This window comes from Nelumbo lutea, chromosome 5, assembly GCF_056320005.1.
Source record: "Nelumbo lutea isolate HS-2025 chromosome 5, American lotus-T2T, whole genome shotgun sequence".
NCBI classification, from domain to species: Eukaryota; Viridiplantae; Streptophyta; class Magnoliopsida; order Proteales; family Nelumbonaceae; genus Nelumbo; species Nelumbo lutea.
Genome location: NC_142688.1, coordinates 71062621 through 71067964, shown reverse-complemented (window position 1 = coordinate 71067964; position 5344 = coordinate 71062621). Strand labels below are relative to the sequence as shown.

The 5344-nt window shown below is 41.4% G+C and overlaps 1 non-coding gene across 1 annotated transcript; it reads right to left on the bottom strand.

The window, feature by feature from the left end:
• Positions 1 to 456: 456 nt before the first annotated feature.
• Positions 457 to 563, bottom strand: LOC148852858 (small nucleolar RNA R71). Its single transcript, XR_016100048.1, has one exon. It is a non-coding gene; the product is annotated as a small nucleolar RNA R71 (small nucleolar RNA).
• Between the last annotated feature and the right edge of the window lie 4781 nt (positions 564 to 5344).

The following is a 5344-nucleotide window of genomic DNA, read 5'->3' as shown; positions in this document are numbered from 1 at the left end:
CTTTACGACCCAGAGATTGAACGGACTCTCCGTGTCCGTTTGAGAGTTGCTAAGCAAGTCAGACAAGAAGCACAAGAAATGGCTGAACAAAGAACTATGATGGATTATGCCAAGCCTACCCTCACCGGGACTGTCTCCAGCATTATCAGGCCAACTATTGCTGCCAATAACTTCGAAATTAAACCGGCCATAATCCAAATGATACAAAATACGGTTCAGTTTTGTGGTATGGCCCATGAGGATCCGAATGCCCATATTGCTAACTTCTTGGAAATCTGTGACACCTTCAAACACAATGGGGTAAGTGATGATGCCATCCGGCTGAAGTTATTCCCATTTTCTTTGAAGGATAAAGCCAAAGCTTGGTTGAACTCATTACCGGCAGGATCTATAGCCACATGGGACGAAATGGCCAGCCGTTTTCTCTCTAAATATTTTCCCCCTTCTAAAACTGCTAAAATGAGGAATGACATCACTACTTTTTTCCAGCAAGAGGGGGAATCTTTATATGAGTCATGGGAACGATACAAGGAGCTGTTAAGGAGAGTTCCTCACCATGGCCTCCCCATTTGGCTGCAAGTGCAGACTTTCTATAATGGTCTTACTGACTCAAATAAGACCATATTAGATGCTGCAGCCGGAGGATCCATAAATAATAAAACTCCTGAGGTTGCCCATGCACTTATTGAGGAAATGGCAGCCAACAATTATCAATGGCATTCGGAAAGGACTCAAACTAGGAAGCAGCAAGGCTTGCATAATGTTGACACTTATACAGCACTAGCTGCACAAATAGGAGCACTCAGTAAAAAAATAGATGAAATGCAGATAGCTGCCATGCATGTGCAGCCTCTTAATTGTGAATTGTGTGGGGGAGGCCACATCAGTACAGACTGCCAAGTTGGCAATCAGTTCAGACCATCTACTGAACAAGTTGACTATGTCAGCAATTCGTCAAGACAGCAGGGTTACCAGAGTCACCATACTTTTCATCCAGGATGGAGGGGACATTCAAACCAGTCCTGGCCAAATCAACATATTTCCAAGCCGTTCCACCAGACTTATCATCAGCCTGAACCGAAATCCAATTTGGAGGAACTGATGACAAAATTTATAGCAGGTGCAGAAACTAGGTTCCAGAACCAGGAAGCCTCAATCAAAAACCTGGAAAACCAAGTGGGGCAATTGGCACAATTAATCTCTTCCAGACTGCCGGGAACTCTTCCAAGCAACACTGAAGTGAATCCACGAGAGCAGGTGCAAGCTATTACCTTAAGAAGTGGAAAAGAGTTGCCTGAGGTAGAAAAGAAGAATTGGGCTGAACCCAAGGCAGAAACAAGCCTTGGAACCAGACAACAGAAGACGGAACAACCAGAAGCACAACAAGGGATGCACCAACAACCACAAGTTCCATTCCCTAACAGGCTGAAGCAACAAAAATTGGAGAAGGAATTTGGTAAGTTTCTTGAAATATTTAAAAGTTTACATATTAATATTCCTTTTGCTGATGCTTTAGCCCAGATGCCACACTATGCAAGGTTTTTGAAGGAATTATTGGCAAACAAAAGGAAACTGGGAGATGTGGCTACAGTTGCATTAAATGAGGAATGTTCTGCTATCCTTCTGAACAAGCTGCCTCAGAAACTCAAAGATCCAGGGAGTTTCACTATTCCTTGTACCATTGGCAGTTTAAAAATTGAAAAAGCTTTATGTGACCTGGGAGCTAGCATCAATTTAATGCCATATTCTATCTTCAAGAAATTGGGGTTGAATGAACCCCAACCCACTAGAGTGGCATTACAATTGGCTGATAGATCCATTAGACATCCTAGGGGGATCATAGAAGATGTGTTAGTTAAAGTTGACAAATTCATTTTTCCAGTTGATTTCATTGTGTTAGACATGCAAGAAGATGTGGAGGTCCCGCTTATCCTAGGGAGACCTTTCCTGGCTACCGGGAAAGCAATGATTGATGTCCAACAAGGACAACTCAGCCTTAGGATACAAGATGAGGAGATAATTTTTAAAATGTCTGATGCTATGAAACATGCACCCTCTAGTGATGATTCTTGTTTTATGATTGATGCCATTGAATTGACAATTGATGAATGCTTCCAGGTAAGTAGAATAACTGATCCTCTTGAACTCTGCCTCCAGCAGGGAGAACTTGAAGAAACAGAAAATAAAAAAATAAACCTCATGATAGCATACCTGAATGATAAGCCTCAATTCAAGGGAAAGGGGTTTCTTAAATTAGAGAACTTAGGCAAATTGCCCGGACCATCAGGTAAGCCATCACCCCAAGAACCCCCCACCCTTGAACTGAAGCAATTACCATCCCATTTAGAGTATGCTTTCCTTGAGGAACCATCAGATCTCCCCGTGATAATTTCCGCAGCACTGAATCCCTTACAAAGAGAAAAATTATTAAGAGTGCTGCGGGAACACAAAAATGCTATAGCTTGGAAGGTAGAAGATATCAAAGGCATTAATCCATCAATCTGCACTCACAGAATTTTGATGGAAGAGGACAGCAAGCCTTCCGTTCAGCCCCAAAGGCGCCTGAATCCCAACATGAAAGAAGTGGTAAAGGCTGAAATAATTAAGTTGTTAGATGCTGGGATCATTTATCCTATTTCTGATAGTTCTTGGGTAAGCCCTGTGCAAGTTGTGCCCAAAAAAGGGGGTACGACTGTTGTTCCAAATGAGAAAAATGAACTCATCCCTACTAGAACCATTACCGGATGGCGTGTGTGTATTGACTATAGAAAATTAAATGAAGCCACCCGGAAGGACCATTTCCCTCTCCCATTTATGGATCAAATGTTGGAGAGGCTAGCCGGGCATGAGTATTATTGTTTCTTGGATGGATATTCAGGGTATAACCAGATACCAATTGCACCAGAAGATCAAGAAAAGACCACTTTTACTTGCCCATATGGAACCTTTGCATACCGAAGGATGCCCTTTGGGTTATGCAATGCCCCAGCAACCTTTCAGCGATGTATGATGTCTATATTTTCTGATATGGTTGAAAAATTTATTGAGATCTTCATGGATGATTTTTCAGTTTTTGGCTCTTCATTTGATGCATGTTTGAATAATCTGGAACAGGTGCTTACTAGATGTAAAGAAACACATCTTGTGTTGAATTGGGAGAAATGTCATTTTATGGTGCAAGAAGGCATAGTGCTTGGACACAAGATCTCTCAAAGAGGTATAGAAGTCGACAAGGCCAAGGTGGAGGCAATTGAAAAATTACCAACCCCAACATCTATTCATTCTTTGAGAAGTTTCTTAGGACATGTCGGATTCTATAGAAGGTTTATTAAAGATTTCTCAAAAATTTCCAAGCCATTATCTACCTTGCTTCAGAAAGAAGTGCCTTTTGAATTTTCAACTGAATGTCTTCATGCTTTCAACATCTTGAAAGACAAATTGATCCATGCACCTATCATGATAGCACCAGATTGGACCCTCCCATTTGAATTGATGTGTGATGCGAGTGATTTTGCTATAGGAGCTGTTTTAGGACAAAGAATGAACAAACATTTTCAGCCAATTTACTATGCTAGCAGAACCTTGACTGGACCCCAACTCAATTACACCACCACAGAAAAGGAGCTGTTAGCAGTAATATTTGCACTTGATAAGTTTCGTTCATATCTGATATTATCCAAGGTTGTTGTCCACACAGATCACTCGGCATTAAGGCACTTGCTTACCAAGCAAAACTCAAAACCAAGACTGATCAGGTGGATCCTTTTATTGCAAGAGTTTGACATTGAGATTAGAGACCTGAAGGGTGCTGCAAACCTGGCTGCTGACCATCTCTCCCGGTTGGACACGGTAAGCTCAAAAGAGGAGATAACCAGCAACATTCGAGAAGAATTTCCGGATGAGCAGTTGTACTCAATACAGAAATACTCATATCCTTGGTATGCTGATTTTGCTAATTATCTAGCTGCACAAGTCCTTCCTCCTAACCTTTCATATCAACAGAAAAAGAAATTCTTTTCTGATGTAAAATACTATCTGTGGGAGGAACCCTTTTTGTATAAATTGTGTGCAGATCAGATCATAAGGAGATGTGTCCCCGAGGAGGAGATGGAGTCGGTACTCCAATTTTGCCATGATAAAGAAGCAGGAGGTCATTTTGGAGCTAGTCGCACGGCAGCCAAGGTTTTGCAATCAGGTTTTTATTGGCCCACACTCTTCAAAGATGCCCATCGGTATGTGTCCACATGTGACAAATGCCAAAGATCGGGAAACATTTCCCGACGGAATGAAATGCCCCTTTCCAATATTTTAATCTGTGAAATCTTTGATGTTTGGGGTATAGATTTCATGGGACCTTTCCCGAATTCTTTTGGGAATAAGTACATCCTCGTTGCAGTTGACTATGTATCCAAATGGGTAGAAGCCATGGCTTTACCCACAAATGACTCAAGAAGGGTAGTACACTTCCTAAAGAAGCTATTCTCCCGATTTGGCACTCCGCGAGCTATAATTAGTGATAGGGGAACTCACTTCTGCAATAGCCAATTTGAGAGGTTAATGCAGAAATATGGAATTACACATAAATTAGCTACCCCTTATCACCCTCAAACCAGTGGCCAAGTGGAGTTGGCTAACAGGGAACTCAAAAGAATTCTGGAAAAGACTGTAGCATCCACCAGAAAAGATTGGTCCATCAAATTAGATGATGCATTATGGGCATACAGAACTGCATTTAAGACACCTATTGGCATGTCCCCCTACAGATTGGTCTTTGGTAAAGCATGCCATTTACCAGTTGAATTGGAACACAAGGCCTATTGGGCTCTTAAATTCTTAAATTTTGACATTCAGGCCACAGGGGCTAAAAGGCGGTTGCAATTGAATGAATTGGATGAATTCAGACTTACCACCTATGAGAATGCCAAAGTTTATAAAGAAAGAATAAAAAACTGGCATGATAAGAACTTGCTGAGACGGGACTTTTATGTGGGCCAACAGGTATTGTTATATAATTCCCGTCTCCGCTTGTTTCCAGGTAAGCTGAGATCCAGGTGGTCTGGACCCTTTACCATTTCACAGGTTTTTCCCCATGGGGCTATAGAACTCACCCACCCAGTTCAGGGCACGTTTAAAGTAAATGGTCAGCGCCTGAAACCATATTTAATGGGCAGTACTGTACCCCCTCCATCCACTGTTTATCTAGATAACCAATAATCTCTTATGCTTGCTCATGAACAAGTTAAGGAATCTTTTTGTCATTTATCTTTTTAGAATATTAGTTAGTAAAATAAAGATCTTTTTCTCAAAATTCCAATTCTTTAAGGACTCAGTTCATCATTTTCTT